At 33.1% G+C, this 27,577-nt stretch overlaps 1 protein-coding gene and 4 non-coding genes across 10 annotated transcripts in view; 2 read left to right on the top strand and 3 right to left on the bottom strand.

Annotated features, from left to right (window-relative positions):
- The window catches only part of LOC106670218 (leucine-rich repeat-containing protein 4C-like), a 509,524-nt gene that overhangs the window by 433,562 nt on the left and 48,385 nt on the right, over positions 1-27,577 (top strand). The window lies entirely within an intron of this gene.
- On the top strand, positions 563-636 carry Trnai-aau. The gene has a single exon. It is a non-coding gene; the product is annotated as a tRNA-Ile (tRNA).
- Positions 2,308-2,381, bottom strand: Trnai-aau. The gene has a single exon. It is a non-coding gene; the product is annotated as a tRNA-Ile (tRNA).
- On the bottom strand, positions 3,190-3,263 carry Trnai-aau. The gene has a single exon. It is a non-coding gene; the product is annotated as a tRNA-Ile (tRNA).
- On the bottom strand, positions 4,292-4,365 carry Trnai-aau. The gene has a single exon. It is a non-coding gene; the product is annotated as a tRNA-Ile (tRNA).

The raw sequence follows: 27,577 nt of genomic DNA on the forward strand, positions 1-27,577 counted from the left end.
AAATGTTTTAACCTAAAAATAAATAAAGTAAACATTGTGAAGTTAAAAAAAAAACTCAAATCGCAAATGAAAAATAAATTAATTGTTTAGATTTATTAAGACAAGGAAAGAGAAAGTTGATCAAAAACATGCATTCTTAAAACCTTAAAAATATATTTTTGCCCAAAAGTAAATAGTATAAACGTTGTGAAGTTCTATCAAAAATAAAACACAAATCGCAAGTGAAAAAATAGAATAATTGTTCACACATCTTAAGGCAAGGATAGTAAAAAGCGGATTATTCAAAACTATAATTGAGAAAAATATAATTTTCTTCAAATAATCACAAATTTTATTCGAACAGCTATACCAGCTGAGTGTTTAAACCTATCCAGAATAATTTCTCAAAATCCTACTATGAATAATTTTAAGTATTTTTTCACTCCCTTGTTAACACGTTTAATTTCTATCAACAAATTCCTTTTTTCAACGTCTGACTCACTTATTATCAGTCGAATTTATAAGCAACATTCCCATTTTCTTTGAGATCTGTCAGCCAACAATTCTAAGCCCTTTCCAACCTGGCCCATTAGCTCAGTTGGTTAGAGCGTCGTGCTAATAACGCGAAGGTCGCGGGTTCGATCCCCTCATGGGCCACTAATTTTTTTTAAAGTTGTAATTTTGTTTTTTTGCTAATATGTATTAATTAATAGTTAATATGTTATTACTAACCTTATTAAAATAGTTTAATTAAATTATGGTAGAAAAAGTAGATACGTTTAACAATGTGCACAGTTCAATTATGTGTGTATTTATATTTTTCTTTGTACAGCAGATAAGATTTAGGCACATTGATTTTATTTGAACCTTGAAAATAACCAATTAAACCATAAAATTAAAAGAATGAATGAAATTTATGCTGACAGGAAGTATACGTTTAATAGGTGTGAATGTGCGTGGGAACATAATTATTAAAAGTGATACGTTTCTCCTCGGAAGTAAAGTAATAAACAAATAATGGCTTCCAGGTACGAGAATTGAATTTTAATGTTAAACGCCGTAAAAATAAGTCCACGTCTAATAAAAGCCCCATTGTATTTTTAAAAGGTTTATAAAACCGATACTTTCGGAAAGACGTCATTACAACAAAACGCACTGTTAACATTTTATTGAAACCAACCCAATGATTAACAACTGGTGTAAAGACTGAAAACAGCCTATACCAATTAATTTTACGAGATTTTGATAAAGAGAGCCAACCCGGTGTCTGGTGTTAATTAAAAGCCAGCTTTACTATAGCAATTAAGGTGAAATCTATTTATCAAAGTACTTAAAAGTTTATTTAAAATAATCGTCAAAGGTGCTGAAATATTAAAAGAAGGCGTGATTTAAATTGTATACATGTTTATTGTGAAAACAATTTAGGGTTCTTTTCCCTGTTTTTACTTAGATAAAATAAAATAAATTAGTGGGACAGGAAAATGAAATTAAATAGTGCAACTTGTTCATAGAAAATTAATTATTTGATAATGTTGTTATCGCGTAGAAAAAAGCTTTTTTCTATTCATTAGGGAAAATTAATAAAAATATGTTGCTACTGGTAAAATTACCAATTAAGCTAATTACCTAAAAACTTTAAATCAACTAATATAAAATATACTGTATGATTTTATGTTATTTTTATGATAATTTTTTTTGTTTAATTGCCTTAGTAATTTTTAAATAGAATTATTGATGTATATGTTTCATTTTTCTTTATTCTAATGGTAAAATTAGCAGAAAAAATGAGACGTTTAATTATTTTACTATCTTTTTACAGTTTAATAGTTCAACTACAATTTTAGCGTTTTAATTTAGCCTACATTAATTTTTCTTCCATGGAGAACATGTCAGCATACATTTTATTCATTATTTTAATTTTATGGTTTAATTGGTTATTTTTCAAGTTGAAAATAAAATGTGTCTAAATCTTATCGCTAGTGCAACGAAAAATTAAATATAAATACGTATAATTGAACTATGTTCATTACTATACAGAATCTAGTTTTTCTACCATAATTTGAATATCTTAAACTCTAAGCGTTCTCCCTTAAGCTAATACATATCATAAAAAATCATAAGCATATAGGAAATTTAGCAATATTGTATTGTATTGAAACTATAAGTGAACTGTTGTTAACCAGAACACACTAAGCTCTGTAAGTAAAGTTTAAAGAAACTAGTCTCAACCTATAAATAAACTATTTTAATAAGGTTAGTAATAACATATTAACTATTAATTAATACATATTAGCAAAAAAACAAAATTACAACTTAAAAAAAAATTAGTGGCCCATGAGGGGATCGAACCCGCGACCTTCCCGTTATTAGCACGACGCTCTAACCAACTGAGCTAATGGGCCAGGTTGGAAAGGGTTTAGAATTGTTGACAGACAGATCTCAGACGTTGAAAAAAGGAATTTGTTGATAGAAATTAAACGTGTTAACAAGGGAGTGAAAAAAAAAGTCTTAAAGAAAATTGGAATACTGCTTATAAGTTCGGCTTACAATCAGCTAGGCAGACGTTGAAAAAGCAACGGTTTGGAAAAATTATTCATAGTAGGATTTTTAGAAATAATTGTGAATAGGTTTAAACACTCAGCTGGTAGAGCCGTTCGAGTAAACTTTGCGATTATTTGAAAAAAAAATAGGATTTTTGTCTATTACAGTTTTAAATAATCCATAGATAACTGAACAATTATTTTATTTTTCATTTGCGATTTGTGCTTTATTTTTGATAAAAATTTCACGTCGTTTACATTTTTTATTTGTAGGTAAGAATAAATTTATAAAATTTTAATAATGAATGTTTTTGATGTCAAAATCGTACATCTACTTACCCAATTATAACACTTCGACAAGTCGAAGTAAAAATAGTCTGTTCTTGAAGACAGTTCCTTAATAAAAATATTATTTGTATTTATGATCTTTTTAAAACATATTGATGTTTAGAACTAATATTATTATTTTTACATAAAATCACAAACTTTAACGAATTTAGCGATCCTGCTGAAACTCTAATTGAAGTATTTTTGTTCAGAACCCGCTATCCACTGCAAGTAAAGCTTAAAGAAACGAGCCTCAACCTATAAAAAAACTATTTCAATAAAATATGAACTATTAATTAATACATATTAGGACAAAAGCAATTACAGCTTAAAAAAAAATTAGTGGCCCATGAGGGGATCGAACCCGCGACCTTCGCGTTATTAGCACGACGCTCTAACCAACTGAGCTAATGGGCCAGGTTGGAAAGCGCTTAGAATTGTTGGCTGACAGATCTCAAAGAAAATGGGAATACTGCTTATAAATTCGACTGATAATAAGTGAGTCAGACGTTGAAAAACGGAATTTGTTTTAATATTTCATGTTCAAAGAAATTTAAATTTATATTCCGTCTGAGTCCGTTAATGGTGTGGAAAAATACTTAAAATTAATTCATAGTAGGAGTTTTAGAAATTATTCTAGATAGATTTAAATACTCAGCTGGTACAGCCGTTTGAGTAAAATTTGTGATCATTTGAAGAAAATTATATTTTTCTCAATATAGTTTTAAATAATCCGCTTTTTACTATCCTTGCCTTAAGATGTCTGAACAATTATTTTATTTTTTCATTTGCGATTTCTGTTTTGTTTTTGATAGAACTTGACAACGTTTATATTATTTACTTTTGGGTAAAAATATATTTTTAAGGTTTTAAGAATGCATGTTTTTGATCAACTTTCTTTTTCTTGTCTTAACAAATCTAAAAAATTAATTTATTTTTCATTTGCGATTTGAGATTTTTTTTGAACTTCACAACGTATACATTGTTTATTTTTAGATTAAAACATTTTTAAAAAGTTTATTACTAATATTGGGTCTTAAACATGCTTATTCTTGATGGAGATATCTTACATGCCTACTCTATAACCCGAAAGGAAATTAATTTTGACTAGTGCTTGTTGCATATTTTGGTTGGTTTTATAGTTTTTTAAGGGACATTAGGTAGTACAACTAGTGTTGAGATTTCAATTATGTTTTATTTGATATGGACATCATAATTGCAACGAAAACGCCGAAATAACACGAAATTGAAATGGTTCATTTTTGGTGTCAAGTACTTATGAAATATTTAATCGTTTTAGTATAAAAAATATTAGTTTAGTAGAATTGGTTTTAAGTTAAAATTACGCTTGTTTTTGATGTAGAGATCGTACAGTATCCTTTCAATTATTTTATTAATTAATATTTATGGTAAAAAACATAAATACAGCTTTAAAAAAAAATTAGTGGCCCATGAGGGGATCGAACCCGCGACCTTCGCGTTATTAGCACGACGCTCTAACCAACTGAGCTAATGGGCCAGGTTGGAAAGGGCTTAGAATTGTTGGCTGACCGATCGCAAAGAAAATGGGAATGGTGCTGATAAATTCGGCTTATAATAAGCGAGTCAGACGTTGAAAAAAGGAATTTGTTGATAGAAATTAAACGTGAGTCTGTTAAAAACGGAGTGAAAAAATACTTAAAATTATTCATAGTAGGATTTTGAGAAATTATTAGATAGGTTTAAACACTCACCTGGTAGAGCTGTTCGTGTAAAATTTGTGATTATTTGAAGAGAATATGAAATTGAAGATTATGAGAAGAAAATATGATTTTTCTCGATAATATTTTCAGATAATACCCCTATCATATTCCTTGATATATCTGAACAATTATTTTATTTTTTAAAAGGAAAAAATATATTTTTAGGTTTTTAAGAATGCATGTATTGTATTTGATGTCAAAATGGTACATTTCTACTCACCCAATTAAAAAGTTTCGACAACTCGTAGTAAAAATAGTCTATTCTTGATACAGTTCCTTATTAAAAATATTATTTGTTTTTATGGTCTTTTTAAAACATGTTGGTTTTTACAACTAATATTGAACTCTTGAACATGCTTATTTTTGACGAACATATTATGCATGAATATAACTCGAACTCAAAACAGTTTCCTTTTTTATTGTTTTTGCTAAGAGATCATACTTGAGTAGAACTACTTTTGAGGATTCAACATTGTTTTTGCTACAGTTCTAACCACCCAACTTAATACGCCAATAAAACCAGATGAAATTAGTTTTGCAAAGTCCGTGTTGCATATGATAATGCATTAATGCTAACATAATATGATAACATAATTGCATATGATAACATAAGGATATACAAATATTAAGGAAGCTTAATACACGAATATAAATTAAAATCAAAATATTTCATTGCTGTAAAAAAGTCTTATTTGAAAATTTTATATTTTAGTAGTTTTTCTAAAACACATTGGTTTGTTTGAACTAATTTTAAAGTTTTTAAAATGAAAGCAAGAACGAAATACATTTTTTGTTTGTAAACAGCTCTTTAAATTTTTATCTGCGATAGTTTACTAAAAGCGATTTATAGGTTAATGTCTTCTAAACTTAAAATGGGATTTATTGAGGAGTTCGTTTGTGTTATAACCCCGTGAATGTATGTTTAAAGTTAATGTAACTTATAAATAAAAGCCCTGATTGCAATATTATGGCAAATTTTTTAATGACACTATGATTAATTGTGTTCCTATTTCAATCTACTAGTTATTTTTCTCAAAATTTTCTTTCTTCTAGTCCACCTTACTCGTATACATGTAGAATTTATTATTTATTATCGAAATGTTAGCTTTTATACAGGATAGACCTCTATCATTGAAGAGCGGTCAGGAATGAAATATCGTAGAAAAACACCTTTTTAATTTTTTTTGCAGACGTTTCGACCTTTATTCGGGTCATCTTCAGGGCAGTGATGGTATTCTTGTGGTGTGTTATTGCAACTATTTCAAACGAAATAAATATAAAACCACAAGAGCAGTACGACAATTCATGCCCTTAAATACGACCCGAATAAAGATTGAAACGTCGGCGAAAAAAATAATAGTTAATAAATTAGTTTTTCTAAAATACTTTATTCCTGACCGCTCATCACGATTTCAACAAAATATTTTAAGCTTAAATCCAAGCTACTATGGAGTAAAAACGATTAATAATTTTGTTTTTTATGTTTCAACTATTTAAAGTTGAACATAGGATTTTTTAAAATTATTTTGGAATGGTTTTTGGCTCTCAGCTGTTAGACTGATTCCAATAAAATTTGCGTATCCGTTTGAAGAACATTAGATTTTCCTTATTTGTAATTTGAAATAATCCCCTTTTCCCTCTCCAAGCTATAAAACAATTAAATTCACTAGTTTTCGTGATCCGCTTGACCAATTAATACCATTCAATTAATTAAGGTTTTTCGTTGGGATAAAAAAGTCAGTGTCACGAGCGGGATTCGAACCCACGATCTTCGGCTTGATACGCCGCTACTCTACCACTTGAGCTATTGTCAGGATTCAACTGGTAGAGCAGCGGCGTATTGGATCGAGGTCACGATAGCTCCAGTGGTTTGGAGCAGCGGCGTATTTAGCCGAACGTCGTGGGTTCGAATCCCGCTCGTGACACTGACTTTTTTATCTCAACGAAAAACCTTAATTAATAGAAAGCTATAAAACAATGTTGTTTTCTTGTTATTTATTAATAAATCTTATTATTTAAGTTTTCTTTGTGAAAGTTTTTGTTTTTAACATCACAGGGCTTTGGTTCATTATTTTTCGTTTCAATAAGTTTTTATACCTACACATACATTTTCTTTTTGTTTAACATATAACTAGTAAACGTTCAACTTTTAACAAAAATACATATGTATTTCCTGGTCCATGGGACATTTTTTTTTAGCGAGCCTCTCTAAGCACCTTAACTAATGGGCCAGGTTGACTTGGGCTTAAAATTTGCCTGACCCATCATTGAAAACAAGGAACATGTTTGTATCTAGTTCTAGGAATAATAATTAATCCTCAAACAGCTAAAAATAAAGGAAATTGTAATATTTTCACTATTTCTTTGATTTTAAACCGTCCATGCAAAATTTGGATTAATGATTTAAAAATATACGTTTAAAACGGTATTTTGAATTGATTTAGGGTACTTGATTGATAGATTCTTTAAATCAAATCCGAATCGTTGATAATATATTTTCTTTATATCGTGTTTTAAAGAAAATGTTTATTGTTTAAAAGATTACTTTTATTTTCTATTGTAAATTCGATATTTTCTCATTTTAGGAAGATTTCCTTTTTTTATTCTCCTGTCAACAAATTGCAAAGAAAATCACGTACAGAAATAATAAAAAGACCTAGCTGGAAAGGCGGTATCGGCAAAGTTGCTGTAAACGAAAAACTACGCTTACCTGCGTACAAGTATCGTTCTCGGCTATTTATCCTGTGGTAGTTTTTGATTGGGTTTGTCGTACCGGGCTCGTAAGAATTCTTTGTTTTTCTTAGAAAAATCTCCCTCTCGGACACACCTACTATCCGGGTGGCTTCGCTATATACAATTCTTGATTTCTCTCTCTCTCACTCTCTNTCTCTCTCTCTCTCTCTCTCTCTCTCTCTCTCTCTCTCTCTCTCTCTCTCCGTTCTCAACCGTGATGGACTTGCATGAGTGATCCTTCTCATCTCTAGTTTTAATCGTTACTATTTGAATTGACATTTTCCAATGTCGCTTAATTAACCGTTTAAAGTGGGTTGAAAATCGGCCTTCTCACATTCACTCTCAACACTCGCTAAATACACAAAACTAGCAGTGTTATATGCAATAAACCAACACTATTTCCTCTAAAAATCGGAACAGGGGACCGAGATACTCCCTCCCGTGCTCAACCAAAATTCTCAGATAGGGTGGCTACACGCTCTTTATATGGAACCACGGAATTACATTCAACTTGGTGGGGCACACAACCTTCCTCTAAATGTCTGAAACATTATACCATTTTTTCTTCAAATTACGAAATTTTTGTTCAAATCAACCGTTATAATTTTAAATTTACCCTTTTAAAGATCAAATTACCCATTTTTTACTTCCAATTAACCTTTTTAATTTCAAATTTACCCTTCTAAACTTAAAATTCACTTATTTTTAATTTCAAATTAATCTTTTTACAAGTTCGAAAAACCGTATTTATTTCCAAATTAACCTGTTTAATTTCAAATTTACTCTTTTAAACTTCACATTTACAATTTTTAATTTTCAATTAACTTTTCCCAATTTCAGCTTAACTCTAACTCCAATTCAACCTTTTTTTCATTTCAAATTAGTTTTTTTAATTTTCATATTCACCTATTTTTAATTTTAAATTAACCTTTTTTAATTTTAATTAACCTTTTTTAAATTTCAAATTCACCTATTTTTAATTTTAAATAGACCTTTTTTTCATTTTAATTAATTTTTTAAATTCCAGATTAACCTTTTTCCATGTTCAAATTAAACGTATTTAATTTCAAATTAACCTTTTTTTAATTCAAATTTACTCTTTTAAACTTCAAATTTACCAATTGTAACTTCAAATTAACTTTTTCAAAATTACAACTTAACTCTGTTTAACTTCAAATCAACCTTTTTTAATTTCAAATGAGCTTTTTTCAATTTTCAAATTCACCTATTTTTAATTTTAAATTAACCTTTTTTAAAATTTCAAATCCACCTATTTTTAATTTTAAATGGACCTTTTTTTCATTTTAATTAATCTCTTTTAATTCCAGATTAACCTTTTTCCAAGTTCAAATTAAACGTATTTAATTTCAAATTAACCTTTTTTTAATTCAAATTTACTCTTTTAAACTTCAAATTAACTTTTTCAAAATTACAACTTAACTCTGTTTAACTTCAAATCAACTTTTTTAAATTTCAAATGAGCTTTTTTTAATTTTCAAATTCTCCTATTTTTAATTATGAATTAACCTTTTTTAATGCCAAATTAACCTTCTTTTAAGTTCATTTTTTTAAAATTTGAAATTAACCTTATTGAAATTCACCTTTTTCAAGGACAAATTAATCCAGTTTGACTGATAAGAACCATTTTAAGTTAACCGTATTTAACGTCAAAAAATCTTTTTTAAATTGAAAATTAATCTTTTTTTAACTTCAAATTAAACTTTTTAAAATTTAAATTACTCTTTTAAACATAACATTTACCTTTATAACCTTGAATCAGCCTTTTTTTTAAATTAAAATAACCTTATTTTTTAGATTTCTTAATAATCCTGTTTAACTTCCAAATAATCTTTGTTTAATTTCAAATTGGCCATTTTCAACTTGAAATTAACCCTTTTAAATTACAATTTAACTTTTTTTGACATAAATTTAACCCTTTTTAATTTGAAATTAACCATTTAATTTTCGTAGGAGAGAGAGCTTACTTCTTAATCGAGGAAAGAAAACCTTTCTTCTAAGAATTAGCCCCTCCAATCAATGTTTACAATTGGTCCTGATTCACCGAAATTCAAAAACCACTCCAAGGTTGGAATGGAACCTGGAATTATGCTTAAGATAAATTTGTTGTCGGCGAGCGGTCTTTAGTTCTAATCATTCGCATTTAAATTGACATTTTCCAATGGCGAATAATTAAACGTTTAAATTAGGTTTAAAATTGAAAGGAAAAATTCATTTGTAATCAGTGCCGTTTCATATTCAATTCGTTATCATTCATTACTCGCTTGGTTTGATGTATTATTTAAATTACCGACAAATCAGGTTTGTTTTATTGAAAAATATTTAACTAAACGAGAAAAATGTATATGATTGTTATTACTCTCTAAATTATATGAAGAATCGCTAAGTAAAGGTAATTAAATTTGATTTGGTTTAAGTTAATATGTGTGGTGATTAGTGACCGTTAATCGATAATTATTCATAAATCGTGAGATGCGGTCTGGTGTGAAGTAGGTTTCAGAAAAACATTTTCTTTTTCGTGCCAACGTTTCGATCTTTATTGAGATCATCTTCAGGGCCTGGGATTTACATACATTGTTTACATTTAACAAATACATTTTGGACGTGGAAAAGTGCATTTATACAATGCAAAATATATTTTTTATATTCAATCAAAGTATTTCTACTCTTTTTCTATTGTATAACTTCACTTTTCCACACCCTAAATGTATTTTTTAAATGTAAACAATGTTTGCAAATCCCAGGCCCTGAAGATGATCTCAATAAAGATCGAAACGTTGGCACGATAAAGAAAATGTTTTTCTGAAACCTAATTCACACCAGACCGCATTTCACGATTTCTGAATAATCATCCATATAGGTTTAAATATGTGATTTTATTTCCGGATTTCTGGTATATTTTNTGATCTCAATAAAGATCGAAACGTTGGCACGATAAAGAAAATGTTTTTCTGAAACCTTCATCACACCAGACCGCATCTCACGATTTCTGAATAATGTAAGATAATAGTTTACTCTGATAAATTTTTAATTCCAATTTATCATTTAGGAATAACTAAAAACATCACATTATCTAATAATCTTTTCGACTCGAATGGTATAAAGAGAAAAGTTTTCTCTAAGATATTAAGCGTCCTTTTATGTTTTATTACGGAGCGGAACTCCCGAGAGGGAAGAAGGTTGAAAAGAAGCGTTTGCCGAGGTCGAAATGAAATAAAACATTTTTCCAAGTAAGCAACGGAGAAATGTCTGGAAACGCTCAGAATCAAGGCATTCTTCCCATTGAAAAGCCGCGTTGACGAAAATCGAACGTAGATCAGAAAGGCACGTCGGAATCTAGGTGATCAGCCCGGGACGTTTGATCTCATGATTCAATGCTCATAGCTTCAAACATTCGAATAAAGGCAATTCTGGTTTATACACTCACCCCAGGCTCACGTGAGATTATCCGTATAACTTATACAAGCAATTCTACTGTTTGAGGGGAGAAGACGCTCCCTCACAAAAGACCCTTTTGAAATTTATGTGAAAACTTGAAGCAAGAGCTTCCACGCCTATTTTTTCTTTCTGCTCTCGTCTCCTCTTCGAGAATATTCAACGAAACGCTTTACATTTCTTAGTCATAAAAGTTCAACTTTATGTAATTCTACCACAAAAGTAGTATTGAATCGAAGCTTTATGAGTTTTCTTTCCCCCTTCTTTTCTTTAAATAGTCGTTAAAATTCATTCCCCCTTTGATTTATTTAAATGGTTTCCATTCTGAGCTTTCTTTCGGACTTTGACCTTCGCTCGATTAATTCAAAAAATTTCTAGATAAGCGTTGAGAAAGCTCGCTGTAATGTGTACCACTCCTATTTCATAATGCATAGAACGACCTCCGAGAAACTCGAGAGTTTGAAATTCCTTTTTAACGTGAAGATGCGAGTTGGCAGGTCCTATTTTCATGTTTCCCTTGGTGTATACTCGACGTCCCGTCAAGCATGAGAAAAGGAAAATTTTTTAGAAAGGATACAGTCTAGCCAAGCGAAGTAAAGGACTGCACTAACGGTTTCTCAACTAAAAAAATATTTCTTTAATATAAAATAAATCTATAGCCGATAATAATCCATACCGCACTGGTACTACTACTGAAGACTATTAACTTTTCCACGATCTAAAATTCAGTAAATTTGTACTACTGAGCGAAGTGAAATATGTAGGAAAATTTTCGTCAAATTATAAAACGTCAAAATATAAAATTTACTCACTTGAATTGTGTACACACCAAAATTTTTCTTTATTACTAATAGACAGCTCTTAACCCACGGAGGACAGAAAGGTAATTTTTTTTTGACCGAAAAAAATAGCCCTTTCCTACCCCTACTCCTTTCACTGTCAGATGTGTGTGGAGGGGCATGGCGGTACATTCAAATCGAAACGTTACATATGTACATATATATATTTNTCTCTCTCTCTCTCTCTCTCTCTCTCTCTCTCTCTCTCTCTCTCTCTCTCCGTAACTATCTCTGCGCGCCCATTTGTATACCTCTGTCTATCCCTATGTATCTATCGATCTATATTTATCTTAATCTCTGTTTTTTCTACGTGATTTTCCGACGAAAGGTTATAGTCTCCGTTACTTCTTCGATTTGTACGGACTATCGACCTTTTCACTTTCGACTTCTCTCTAAATTTTTCACTTTTTTCATTAATCTGTAATACAGTTGTTTTAATTTGTAGTTGATATTACATATCTGCATTAATAATTGCCCAAATTTCTTTTCTCACTTGTATAACATTTTGAAATAAAATGTGTAACTGGAAGATTTATTTTTTATTATTTATTGCCCGTAATTGTTGTAGTAGTAAAATTTACACTAAGTTTAACCTTACATAGCTTTTTTCTTTCTCCGACATAAGCAAGCATCAAAATAAAAAAAACAGTAATTGCGCTGATAGCTGGTTATAACTAAAATGAACAACTTAAATAACTCAAAATACATACACTCAATTAATTATATACAATTTTGTTTGAAATGAAAAAATTGTCTGACAAGCGGGATTAGAACCCACCATTTTCGGCTCGCGGAGTTCAAGTGGCTGGAGCAGCGGCGTATTTAGCCGAAGCTCGTGGGTTCAAATCCAGCCTTTTAAGACATTTTTTTCTGACACAAATTTTTCACTTCGAAAAAATTGTGTATAATTAAGAAGACATGAAAAAATACTTATAAATATATAATTGAAACAACAATAAACTAAGCTGAATTGATTGTTGCAATAAAGTATAATATAAAAAGCCTCTGTACCTAAAAAATATAATTAAAAATATATTTGGTAATAGCAAAAGAAAAGAAAAGAAAGATCATGCTATGTCTTTACATTTTCATGGTATTGTATTTACAAATCATGTTTACTTATTGTGCTATTACATACCTGCTACTTACATGCGGTTCATTGGAGTTTATTTATTGAACAAGTTTTATTGGAATATCAGATATTCTTTGTGTCCCATAGGTTTTCTAAGAAAAGGCACCGTTTTCATTTTAATTTGTTTTCTCTTCTGTTTTGTAGGTATCGTAATCGTAAAGGTAGGTTTGCGGGCTGATGTTGTCACTTGTCGGCTTTTGAGTCCCTTTCAACAAGGGTCAAAGCCGTGCCAGATGAAATAATGGCAAAACCTTTGAGAGAGGTTTGCTCGAATAGGGGAAATATTTGCGATACACGTGGTCGGGAACAAACAGAGGCCCATTTGGCCGAGTCGCCCTCTTAAAGGGTGGGCCGGCCCTTTGAGAAGGGCAAGGGTAAGTAAAGGGCTCAGCCGCAGCCCGTTCTACAGCGAAATATGCCCCCCATTTAAATCCTAGTGGGCCGGGGTCGGATAAACATTTCAAGAAGAGACGCACACGGTTAAATTTAATTTTTCAGTCGGACCGACCGTCATGTCACCCCTTTTCTACCTCTCCTTTTTGATTTTATTCCTTTTTCCTCAGCACTTATTCTACTTTATTCAACGGTGTTTCAATCTCTCTCTCACTACTCGCTCTCTGTCTGTCTGTCTGTCTCTCTCTCTCTCTCTCTCTCTCTCTCTCTCACTCTCTCTCTCAATCAATCTCATTATCTACCTAGATTATGTATTTTCCATGAATCTCTCCTTTTTCCTCAGCACTTATTCTTCTTTATTCAACGGTGTTTCAATCTCTCCCTCTCCCTCTCTCACTACTCTCCCCCCTCTCACCCTCTCTCTCTCTCTCTCTCTCTCTCACTCTCTCTCTCTCTCTCTCTCTCTCTTCCTCCCTCTTCCTCCCTCTCCCTCTCTCTCTCTCTCTCAATCTCATTATCTACCTAGATTATGTATTTTCCATGAATCTCCCCTTTCTACCTCTCCTTTTTCCTCAGCTCTTATTCTTCTTTATTCAACGGTGTTTCAATCTCTCCCTCTCCCTCTCTCACTGCTCTCCTCCCTCTCACCCTCTTTCTCTCTCTCAATTTCAATCTCAATTTCATTATCTACCTGGATTATGTATTTTCAATCAATCTCCCCTTTTTACCTCTCCTTTTTCCTCAGCACTTATTCTTCTTTATTCAATGCTGTTTCAATATCTTTCTCTCACTCTTCTCTCTCAATTTACACAATTAGAAACAACAATTTACCTTTCAACTGTACTAATTACCTATTCAAAAAGTTCGTTCAAACTTATTAAAAAGTAAGGACTAATATAAGCCAATAAATCCAACTAAAAATTCATAAAAAAAGTCAAGTTTTTAAACATTTTAAACTTGAAATTGTCGCAGTACGTCAGCACAATTTGTTCAAAATTGGATAGCCTTCAGCAATTTTAAATAGATTAACGATTAGTAGCAACGTAGAATTTTTTATAAGGAGGAATTTCAATTAATTATCCTTTTTATATAAGGTCTTGGTTGAGGTAAAAAGTCAGTGTCACGAGCGGGTTTCGAACCCACGACCTTCGTCTCAATACGCCAATGATCTAACCACTTGAGCTATCGTGGCTTCGATCCATCGGGACACTAACTTCCCATCTCAACCACACTTTTTGAATTTTCCTTCCTTTTTTGCAATTTTTCAAGACACTGTGGCTCAAGTAGTAGAGCAGCGGCGTGACTTTTTTATATCGACCAATACCTTGCATAAAGATTGATTAATTGAAAATAATTTATTTGGTCAATCGGACCACGAAACTAAATCGATTTAATAAAGAAGAAGGTTTATCGTTTTGAAAACTTTTTTTTTTCGATGCGTCAATCTATGCTAAACAGATTCTTTATAATCATCAATCTATACAATAATTGACTCTCTGATGAAACCATGTATATCAGTGTATCTGGTAAATACAAAGAATGACTTCAACTGAATTATACTACTTTAATCTCTTTTATGATCTCTCTACCTTTATTTTTCCTCCCCTGTCTCTATTGCCCTTCCCTCTCTCGCTTTCTCTCACTCTCTCCCTTATTAAATTATACTAATTGTTAATCAATAAGTTTATATCAATACAATCGACCTGTTGTAATACGAGTCTCAATAACAATTCCATGGGCTTGGACGGGATTCGAACCCAGAACCGTCAGCTTAGGAAATATGGCCTTCTTATATCGCCTACGTTAATAATAATTATGGTACCTTTAATAAATAACTTTTAATATACATTATTGTTTATTGTAGTATAATAGAACAGGATTTTATAAATGCTGAGTTTGAAAACGTTTTGTGCGTTTGTGCCAAGTGAATCCAGTGAATAAGGCCAAATATAGTTTCTTCAATAGACACAGGGGCTGAATGAAATCTTAGTGAAGCACTTTCAGATCTTTCCTAAGAGTTTTTTTTTCTAATTCAAGAAAATCCTCGTTACTTTATGTAAGAGGCTTTTGAAATATAAATCCAGAGGGAAAATTCAGAACTTCCATTACAAGTTGGCGGTGGAACGGGTTGTAAGGATGTGTTTTATGTGTTTACAGTCTTTTTCTTTTTTTTAATTATACTCAATTTCACTCGGTTGCAGGCATACAATGAATACAATATTCTGGCATTTTTGTTAAGTATAATAGGGGAAATTGTCAAGAGGATAGGGTAAAACAATGTTCTGTTGAATTCATTGGTTACATTTTCTTCATGGATTGTGATTTTAGTTTAATTATTAAATTCACTAATTTCGTGGTCCGCTTGACAAATTAATATATTACAATTAATTAAGGTTTTTAGTTGAGATAACAAAGTCAATGGCACGAGCGGGATTCGAACCCACGATCTTCGGCTTTTGTCGTCGAGAATCCAGTCCGATTACACGACATTTGAAAAATGGCAAAAAGGAGGGAAAATTCAAAAGGTGCGGTTGAGATGGGAAGTTGTTGTCCGAGTGGATCGAGGTCATGATAGCTCAAGTGGTAGAGCAGCGATGTATTTAGCCGAAGGTCGTGGGTTCGAATCCCGCTCGTGCCATTGACTTTTTTATCTGAAGTAAAAACCTTAAACTTAAAACCTTAAAAATTGTAATTTAATTATTAAATTAAATTGAACGTTTAGGTTGGAGTTGGAATTTTTTTTCACAATGCAGATAAAAATATCGGTGTTCAAAATGAAGTTATTTTAAACGATCAATTTTTTGGTGATTGAGGTATTTTAGGTTGGTAATTTGATAAATTGAACAAAGAGGCTTTTTCCTGTCTAATCCTCAAGATATTTTCACCCAAGAAATTGTTTATATCATGCAAAATTGGCAAGCGGATGAATGAAAAATATATGAAAGGGGTTTTTATTTGCGGTGGTGATTGGAAAGGAATTGTACGGAGAGGACTTGAATATTGGCATATAGGAGATAAGGAAAGAGGGTCTTCCATAAGGGTCGGATAATCCCTCAGGGAGGGTCTGAAAGCCTTATTGACACTTTTATTCCTTGTTTTATCTGAACAGGGGTCCCGGGTGTTAAATCAGGCTAAGAAAGGACTCAATGTCGTCTGTGGGGACGTGAGGGGGGACTCATTACATCCTTGTATTACTGGCAGGGCTTAACGACATTTCGGCTTTTCCTTTTGAACAGCCATGAAACCAGGAAATCAGCTCTTGTGGATAAAAAGGCAATTTATATTTAATTCAATTAAGAAAGGCATAAAAAAGTTAGCACTGTTTGTAATTATATAGCTTGGTGGGTTATTAAATACATAAGACTTGTTTTTTTTAATCAGAAACGATTCCTTTCTGACAACCTTGGCTTGTTTGTTTTTAGTCTTAACAAAAGTAAATTATTGAATCATTTTACGTCATTAGTACTGTTCATTATTATTTATATTTTACAATTAATTAAGGTTTTTATTTGAGATAAAAAAGTCAATGGCACGAGCGGGATTCGAACCCACGATCTTCGGCTTGATACGCCGCTACTCTACCGCTTGAGATATCGTCACCTCGATCCACTCGGACACCAACTTCCCATCTCTCTCAAAAGGTGCGGTTGAGATGGGAAGTTGGCGTCCGAGTGGATCGAGGTCACGATAGCTCAAGTGGTAGAGCAGCGGCGTATCAAGCCGAAGATCGTGGGTTCGAATCCCGCTCGTGCCATTGACTTTTTTATCTCAACTAAAAACCTTAATTAATTGTAATATATGAATTGGTCAAGCGGACCACGAAATTAGTGAATTTAATAATTAAACTAAAATTACAATCGCTGAAGAAATATACATGTAATTTTTCATCTTATAAATTTGTAGGGGTGAGAAAAATCATAAAAACGTCTTCATTCAATAAGCTTTCTTATGGTGTACTCGAATTTCAAAAACCTCAACCATTCAACGGTAAAATCAACCTGGAATGTTAAAAAAACGTGGTTCAAATTTGTAAATTGAACGCATATAGAAGAGGAAAAGTTTTTATTTATTTTATTTAATTACAATTAATTAAGGTTTTTAGTTGAGAAAAAAACATCAATGGTACGAGAGGGATTCGAACCCACAACCTTCGGCTAGATACGCCGCTGCTCTACCATCTCTATCGTGACCTCGATCCCCATGGGCAGTAACTTCCCATCTCAACCCCACCTTTTGAATTTTCCCTCCTTTTTGCCATTTTTCAAATTCAAGAGAAGAAAATTCAAAAGGTTGGGTTGCTCAAGTGGTAGACCGAAGGTCGTCGGTTCGAATCCCGCTCGTGCCATTGACTTTTTTATGTCAAATAAAAACCTGTCGACAGTACTGTCCTCATCGGAAGGTTGCCCTTCCGCCTCATCAATTCCGCGATTTCCTTTTTTGATTTTATTTCAGTTCTATTTTTGTAATTACCATTTTTCCTCGAATTTATTAATTTATTTATTTATTATAACTCCGACAGAAAGAATCTACAAGAGGAGTAGTAAAAAAAGGCACATAATAACAAAAAGAACAAATGAACAATTAAGCAATAATAACAAAAACACAATGCTTAATGATTCAAGACAAGTAAACATTTTAATTTAACTAAATTCACTATTTTTCGTGGTCCGCTTGACCAATTAATAACATTCAATTAATTAAGGTTTTTAAGTTGAGATAAAAAAGTCAGTGTCACGAGTGGGATTCGAACCCACGACCTTCGGCTTGATACGCCGCTACTCAATGGCAATAGGGAGGGAAAATTCAAAAGGTGGGGTTGAGATGGGAAGTTAGTGCCCATGGGGATCGAGGTCACGATAGAGCTGGTAGAGCAGCGGCGTATCTAGCCGAAGGTCGTGGGTTCGAATCCCGCTCGTGCCATTGACGTTTTTTTCTCAACTAAAAACCTTAATTAATTGTAATATATTAATTGGTCATGCGGACCGCGAAATTAGTGAATTTAAGTAATTATTTATATTACATATTTCGTATTCGTATTTCTAAACGATCCTGTCCCAAGATTGCAGGCTTTTCGGATTTGGCGATGGCATTTCGGTTAGAAGTTTGCGAGACAGACAGCAGCTATTGCATTCTCCTGACGAGAATGGACGTGAACATTCCTCAAGTGGCAGCCGAGGGGGTTATGAGATTCCAAGAGGAGAAACACAATGTTTCCATTTGGTAGTTTTCCACGTCCGCATTAACCAACTGCTGAATTGAACTGACAAAACGTTAATACCCGTCTGTTAATTTTGAATCGTGCTTTATGGAAATGATTTGAGATGCATAGTTTATATAAATTTTAATTAATTAATTTTGAATTTTTTCTCTTCTACTTGTCTTGATAAACTACAATGTTCAAAGAGTGTAGTGTTGTGCTTGGAGTTTCCTTGAGTTCTGGACCTGTAGACATCACGAAATATAATAATTTCTTTCAATTAATTAATCTTTATGTAAGGTATTGGTTCAAAATGAAAAAGTTAGTGTCAAGAGCGGGATTCGAACCCACGACCTTCGGCTCAATACGGCGCTGCTCTAACCAATTCAGCTGTCGTGCCTTCCATCATTCGGACACCAACTCCCCATCTCAGCCTACAACCTTTCGAATTTTCCCTCCTTTTTGCCATTTTACAAAGTCACGATAGCTCAAGTGGTAGAGCAGCGGCGTATTGAGCAGAAAGTCGTGGGTTCGAATCCCGCTCGTGACACGAAATTATTCATTTCAACCAAAATTTTACATAAAGATTAATTATTGGAACAAGTTATTTGGTCAATAGGAACACGAAATATAATGGAAATAATATGATAATTTTAATCTTGCCACGAGCTGTTTAAACATAGGACATCCCTCCCTTCACACAAGACCAAGAATCAATCTAAAAGCTCTCTTTTTAAGTATGACAGCTTTATCTAACAGGCCCATATTACTCAGAAACCAATGCCACATAACGTGTGATATAAAAAGAACATAATAGGCTGTTGACATTTGGGACTGCTGTAAAACTGGTTTCATCAAATCTCTTGAGTCTAAAGAACTTAAACCCGAAACATTACGATAAGAGGTAATTTACGAAGCTTACTTACGAAAAGCTACGAACGTCCTGTTGAATTTTACACATGATCCATTATATTTCTCTGATTGGCCAAATTACTTCTTTCAATTAATTAATCTTTTTATGTAAGGTTTTGTTTGAAATGGTCACGAGCGGGATTCGAACCCCCAAAAATGTAAAAAGGAGGGAAAATTTGGAAGGTTGTAGGTTGAGAAGGGGAGATGGTGTCCGAATGGATCGAAGTCAAGCTAGCTCATGTGGTTAAAGCAGCGGCGTATTCAGTCAAAGGTCGTGGGTTCGAATCCCGCTCGTGACATTAACTTTTTCAATTCAACCAATACCTTACATAAAAAGCCTAACATTTACGTTCTTAACTACTTATTTTTTTATATTATAGACAATTATATATTTAATAGTTACCGTCTTAGTGGATAATTTATATCGTTTTTGTTTCACCTAAAAATTGCAATGATTATGACCAAAATGCGTTTATAAAGTGGTGTATGACTTTGGCACAAAAGAAGTCGAAACAACGCATAAAAAATAATTTATAATGAAAAATAAAAGGAAAAGTACAAAACACCTTAATTACAATAGTGTAATAAATGTATCAAATTTTTTATAGGTCGAAACAAAAAATAAATCCTTTATATTTCGAGGTCCGATTGACCAAATAACTTCTCTTATGTAAGGTATTGGTTGAAGTGAAACAGGCAGTGTCACGAGCGGGATTCGAACCCACGACCTACCGTGACTTCGATCCATTCGGACACCGACTCCCTTTCTCAACCTACAACCTTCCAAATTTGGGCAAAATTTTTTAAAATTTGGATGATAGCTCAAGTGGTAGAGCAGCGGCGTATTGAGACGAAGGTCATGGGTTCGAATCCCGCTCGTGACACTGACTTTTTATCCCAACCAAAACCTTGTATAAAAAGATTAATCAATTACACATGATGTGGAGCTGAATCTTGTATAACAAAAAAGAATATATACAATATAAGCAAAATAATAATTTAAAAAAATCTTTAAAAAATTTCCTTGTATAGATCGAACTTATGTATTTACAATGTACGAGAAGCTTTCGTTCTCTTATACAACAAAAATCATTTAACAAGGCAATATTCAGAGATAAAATTTAAAAAAATAAAACTTACCAAATGGAATTAGAAATATGTATACCTTAATTTTCTAACTATGGCACAAAAATTAAAATTTAATATATCCTTCTCCAGTGCAATCCTTTCAGGATTGGCCCTCATGTCCTCATCTTCAAATATTTGCCGATGATCGTCCCATCTTTTCCACAATTCCTACCTTAAGAACGATCATCACAGTTATATAATTCAGTCAAGTTTGTTAATAGTAAAACACTGGCTTGACCTATCAGATTTTTGAGCAGTTCGGCATAAAACAACAGGGAGATTCGTGGAGTCATCAGCTCTCAAGTAGCTGCTTAGTAGCTCTCTCCCAGAAGAGCAAAAACAGTAGTGGGCCTACTATGCCCCCTTGCGCCACACCCATGTTATCATTGTTTATGAGATCTTACCGCCCGACTTTTCCAACTTATTTCCCATTATTCATGTTAAGCTTGTTAATAGGAAACACTGGCTTGTTCTATTAAATATTTCAGCAACATAAAGCAGAGATTCATGTAGTCATCGGCGTAATAAGTGATGAACTAATCAGGTAGTATGGTAGTCGATTAGGTCGTTAATGTAGATCTGAAACAGTAGTGGGCCTACTATGCCCCCTTGCGGCACACCCATATTATCATTGTTTATGAGATCCTACCGCCTGACTTTTCCAACTTATTTCGCATTATTCATGTTAAGCTTGTTAATAGTAAACACTGGATTGTTCTGTCAAATATTTCAGCAACATAAAGCCTCTGTTAAAATACAGATTCACGTAGTCATCGGTATAATACGTGATGAACCAATTAGGTTGTATGGTAGACGGGCAAGTCGTTAATATAGAGCAAAAACAATAGGGGGCCTAGTATGCTCCCTTGATGCATCCCACATTATCATTGTATATGGGATCCGATCGTCGGAATTTATTTAGAACTTGTTTTGAATGATTCAAGTCAAGCTTAGAGTGTGTGTTAACCTTTGGACTTTGCGGTTCAACATTGGAGCTAGAGAGAAAGACAACTACAAGACAAAATTCTTTTTTACAAATAATACTCTTTTTTTCGATCAAAATTTTGATTTGAACAAACACTAACCCATACGTGGTTGTGTGTGGAGCCAAGCCACTAATTCGGAATAAGTACTGCATCTAGTCCTTATTTTTCTAGAAAGAAATGAAGTGATATAATGAATGAATACGATGTTCAATCAAGGAGTACAATCTTGAAAAAAAAAAGAAAAAAATCTGCAGGGCATCAGTATCGATTCCTATCAATTGCACAATTGGGATTTTTTCGTTCTTTTTTACGAGAATCAATGAACGTCAAATAGCCATTGTCAGCTCGGAAACAGACAATGACATACGACGATTTAAACTGCAAATCAGTTGAAAGGGGTGGTGGAATCAGCTCGCGCTATCGAGGTAAATTGAAAATACGTTTTCCTTTCTCAGAGAAACCTGGCATAAAAGGTTCCCCGTTCTCCTTTGTGCCGCCCTTATTCAAAACTTGATTACACACGGCCTAGGCCAATTTGAAGTGAGGCCGGACAGACTGGGAGCAAATATCGGCGAGAATACATAATTCATAAGCCTCGGGCTTTTCTATCCCGGGTCCGGGTGAAATTGGTAAACAGTGGATTTCTAAAAGGGCGCTAAGCAGGACGACTCCCCTCTGCATGATTTATCACATGATAGGAGGCAACCTTTTTTCCCCTTAAGAAAAAGAAGCTAGTTTCCTAAACCTTAAAGCCCTACTAGGCCACTTTTCTTGATTACAAACCTTAAAAAATATAAAAAGTGTTTTTTTAAATAATTCTCAATTTCTTTACAAGCTTGCTAAATGATATCATTTTTTATGTTGAAGAAGAAATCGACCACGACGATTAATGTGTTTTGAATCTGGTTTCTGGTCAAGTAGAGAAAGAAGTAGACTGTGATCACTTGCCAAGCTTTCGACCTTTATAAGTCCATCATCACAGCCAATTGAATTATGTTGATGAAGAAGAAATCGACCACGACGTTTAATATGTTTGGGATCTGGTTTCTGGTCAGGTAGAGAAAGAAGTAGACTCTGGGATCCATGCCTAGCTTTCGGCCTTTATAAGTCCATCATCAGGGCCGAAGGTCCTGGGTTCGTATCCCGCTCGTGACACTACCTTTTTCATTTCAACCTTACATAAAATGATTAATTAATTGAAATAATTAACATGGTCAATTAGACGACTAAACATAAATGTATTAGATTTTAGATTTAATTTTATATAATTTATAATCTGTAAATTTAATTTTCACATGGCCTTCTAAGAGACCAATAGTTTCTCATTAAAAAAAAAATTATATGCGTATATTTCATGCCATATTAGAAGTTTTTTAATAATTTAAAAATTAAATAATTTTTAATCATGAAACTTAATTAATTTAAAAAGGGTTAATTTGACGGAATATATTTTTAACCTGCCTACCGAAATTAATTTTTTGTCATTATGTCTATCGGAATATAAGACGTTTATTCATTTTTAAAATATTTTAAAAAATTGCTTCTTGAGCTGGTGGTAGAGCAGCGGCGTATCAAGCCGAAGATCGTGTTTTTTTTTGCCTTATGATCTTTGCATATTAGCCATGACGAATTCTTATACATATGTTGTTCAAATTGGGGGTTATCGGGAAAAAAGGGCCAGAGGCGACAGTGGGAATCGAACCCACGACCGCGGCGTGAGAGTCTCTCATGCTAACCACTCGGCTACCGCGGTCCCCCAAGATCGTGGGTTCGAATCCCGCTCGTGCCATTGACTTTTTTATCTCAACTGAAAACCTTAATTAATTGTAAGATGTTTACAAAATTTTACTTATCAAAGACTAGGCTTTTCATGCAACTATCAGATGAGTATTGATGATGAAGGGACAACCCCTTTACTATAATTCTTCTAATACAATGAAATAAAATTTCTAGAGCCATCCGTGTTTTGAACCAAAGACCGCTAGCGTGATCCGAGTGGGCAAATTTTACTTACCTGGCTCATCCTACCAAGCCGGTACATCCCTGACCGTTCTGTTGTGCCCATTCTAGCTAATTCCTTCCGTCTGACGGGTTTTGGCATTTGACCACCTTCAATACTTAGTTTATGTGATATTTTACACAAGTTTTCATATGCGAGAGAGTGAAAGAGTTATGTAAATAAACACTAAATCTGCCGACCTGAAAAAGGTACCACCAAAAAAGTACACTGTAGGCAAATTAACACAGTATTAGACAAAGAGACGGCGTAATCTAGCAATAATAGTCTATTCTTAGAACTTAGACAATCGGGGATAATAAAACAACAGGTTCAGTTGTTCAGCTCAACACAATATCACAAAAAATAAGAAAATATTTCATATTAATGAAAGCCATTTGCCATGATGTGGTTTTTGTTGGAAAAAACATTAATTTTTGCATGTCTCTCCTTTAAGGAGATTATTATTTATAATCACGAAAACTCTCATTTCAAACCGGTTATTATTTCTGAATTTATTACGTTATTTCGAAATGGACGATCGTGGTGGAATTCGGCTCGTGCATATTCCGTTTGAGCACCCAGGTGGGATAAAATTCCAGGAGGCGCTTGCGTTGCTTTTCAAACGTGTTTATTAAAATGAACGACGCCGGCCGGGCACGGAAAGCGTCAGAGGAATTTTAATGGTCTCATGTGGCCTGTTCATTAAGAAGGAAAATGCCACTTTGTTTCGTTCCGAAAGAGACAAAGGAACAAATAAAACGAAGATTGGCTTATTTAAACAGTGACGTAAATGAGGACGAAACAGAAGTTCTTTAACAATTTGTCTTTAATTAATACGCAAAATAACAAATTTAAAAAATGATGTGTTTGGGATCTGGTTTCTTGTCAGGTAGAGAAAAAAGTAGACTGACTTTTGGCCTTTATAAGACCATATAACCTGAATAAATATGACATTATATTATTTCATAATTATATAATGAATAATCTATTTTTTTCGCAATTCTGAAATGTTAATACGAGAAATAGGATGCTGTAAGTTAAAACAAACCAAAAAACTTGTAATTAATGAAATAATATAATGGTGTAATATTTATTCAGGCCCTGATGATGGTCTTATAAAGGCCGAAAGCGTACCAAGTGAACACAGAGTCTACTTCTTTCTTTACAAGACCGATAGGCAGGTTAAAAATATATTCCGTCAAATTAACCCTTTTTAAATTAATTAAGTTTCATGATTAAAAATTATTTAATTTTTAAATTATTAAAAAACTTCTAATATGGCATGAAATATACGCATATAATTTTTTTTTTAATGAGAAACTATTGGTCTCTTAGAAGGCCATGTGAAAATTAAATTTACAGATTATAAATTATATAAAATTAAATCTAAAATCTAATTCATTTATGTTTAGTCGTCTAATTGACCATGTTAATTATTTCTATTAATTAATCATTTTATGTAAGGTTGAAATGAAAAAGGTAGTGTCACGAGCGGGATACGAACCCAGGACCTTCGGCCCTGATGATGGACTTATAAAGGCCGAAAGCTAGTCATGGATCCCAGAGTCTACTTCTTTCTTTACAAGACCAGAAACTAGATCGCAAACATGTTAATCGTCGTGGTCGATTTCTTCTTCATCAACTTAATTCAACTGGCTCTGATGATGGACTTATAAAGGCCGAAAGCTAGGTAAGCGATCCCAGAGTCTACTTCTTTCTCTACAAGACCAGAAACCAGATCTCAAACATATTAATCGTCGAGGTCGATTTCTTCTTCATCAACATATTTCAACTGGCCCTGATGATGGACTTATAAAGGCCGAAAGCTAGGTAAGTGATCCCAGAGTCTACTTCTTTCTCTACAAGACCAGAAACTAGATCCCAAACAGATTAATCGTCGCGGTCGATTTCTTCTACATCAACATATTTCAACTGGCCCTGATGATGGACTTATAAAGGCCGAGAGCTAGGCAAGTGATCCCAGAGTCTACTTTTTTCTCTACCTGACCAGAAACCAGATTCCAAACACATTAATCGTCGCGGTCGATTTCTTCTACATCAACATATTTCAACTGGCCCTGATGATGGACTTATAAAGGCCGAAAGCTAGGTAAGTGATCCCAGAGTCTACTTCTTTCTCTACAAAACCAGAAACTAGATCCCAAACATATTAATCGTCGTGGTCGATTTCTTCTTCATCAAAATAATTCAATTGGCTCTGATGATGGACTTATAGGGGTCGAAAGCTAATGTCGTGTTGAGAGTTACACAAAATTTAAATAAAAATCTAATCTTTCTAATTTGAAAAATAACAGAATACATTAATGTGAAGTGATTAGGGCACTCTCAACACGAAACGCATGAATGGCACAATTACATAGAAGACAATCATTTTGAGCCCTGAAGATGATCTCAATAAAGATTGAAACGTTGGCACGATAAAGAAAATGTTCTTCTGAAACCTACATCACACCAGACCGCATCTCACGATTTCTGAATAATTATTTTACAAAAAATTAAGAATTGCACGAAATATTTCCTATTAAACTTATCCATTCTCGAGTGAGGTCTTGTTGAAAATTTCTAGACTATTAAAAAAAGTCTGATTTCAATAACATCTAGAAGAGTATATATAATAGACGAAAAAAATGAAAGGGAATTCATTCACAAATCATTGCGGACATTACTTTAATATTTTTTTAATGAACAAAATATTTTTAAATTCTAATATTTAATTTTTTTTAAATAATTGTCTTAAATAATGTTTATTTGTGCGCTGCGGTAGTAGAGTCGTTATAGCGTTAAATTCTCGGCTCGTAGAAACCATGGACGATTCTCCCTGTCACCCTCGATTTTCCTTCGCTCTTCCTTCCGCAAAAAACATGTATCATCAATTCACAACGAATTTGCTCAGGTATGAAAGCTATAAGGGCTATTATAAAAATGTTTAATTAAATAATAAGTTCCAATTAATTATTCTTATTATTTAAGGTGACCTTAGATAAGTTAGTTCGCGAGCGGGATACGAATAAGTCCTAGTTAATTATTATTTTTTCTAAGGTCTTAATTGAGATGAAAAAGGCAGAGCCATGAGCGGGATTCGAACCCACGACCTTCTGCTCAATACGCCGCTGCTCTGCTTGAGCTATCGTGAATTCGACACTAACATTTTCATCTCAATCAAGACCTTAGATAAAAAGAATAATTAATTGAAATAATTAATATGGTCAATTATGACCGCTAAACATGTATGGATTAATTAATTAATAAATTTTAACTTTCTGTAAATTAGTAAGGTGGAATTACGTTCTGCGATTTATTGTGTATTATTATTATTTTTTTTTTTTTTTTTAAGAAACGAAGTCTGTTATTTAGCTAACCTTTTCATTTGTGTATTTCCACTCATGGGCTGGTAAATCTGTACAGAAATACCAAAAAAATACAGAAAGTACAGGTTGAGGAGATATTTATTTTATTTTATTTTATTTTTTTTTGCTGACTAATTATAAGCACATTGCCGACTCTTCGCGTATTTTTCCTTCTCACGTCATATTATAATCGCGAAAATATGTATTCTATTATTTTCGTCACTTTTCTCTCATACCATTTTGGTTGCTAGACGATCCATATGTTTATTTGTTATTATGTTCATTTACCTATTATTTATTTATCTTCCACACGAAATATTCCGAGAACACATACTACATACATAAATACACTCTCGTGCTATTACAAGATTTTAATCTAACCTTTATTTCGCGGTCGCATAGTACAAATGACCCAGAGTACCACCCACCCCAAATGGGAGTCGCCTAGGTGAAAGCCACCTCGCCAACCACTCCTCATTCACGCCAATAAATACGTTCATTCTGAGTGACCTTTCATGCCGTATTTACAATTAAAATTGACAAGACACCGTGCATTTTTATTGCCCAACCCTATAACACGCTACTTATTCTTTAACCTAACTAACCTCACACCAGTCCACTCATACTTAACCACTCACGCTAATAAATACATTCACACTGGACGGGTTCAACGGATGCCGTTGAGCCCTTCCCTCACATCTCTCTATAGATATTAAATTACCTGGACCTAATTCGGTAGGCTGTGTATACTGAATATTCCGTCTCAGCCTCAACCACGCATACTTCGCGCTAATAAATTGATTTAGTACTCTTTTTTTCTTCTATTGAGCATATAAAAATGGGTTAATA

The sequence above is a fragment of the Cimex lectularius genome, unplaced genomic scaffold, assembly GCF_000648675.2.
Source record: "Cimex lectularius strain Harlan isolate CLEC.00 unplaced genomic scaffold, Clec_2.1 scaffold92, whole genome shotgun sequence".
Classification (NCBI taxonomy): domain Eukaryota; kingdom Metazoa; phylum Arthropoda; class Insecta; order Hemiptera; family Cimicidae; genus Cimex; species Cimex lectularius.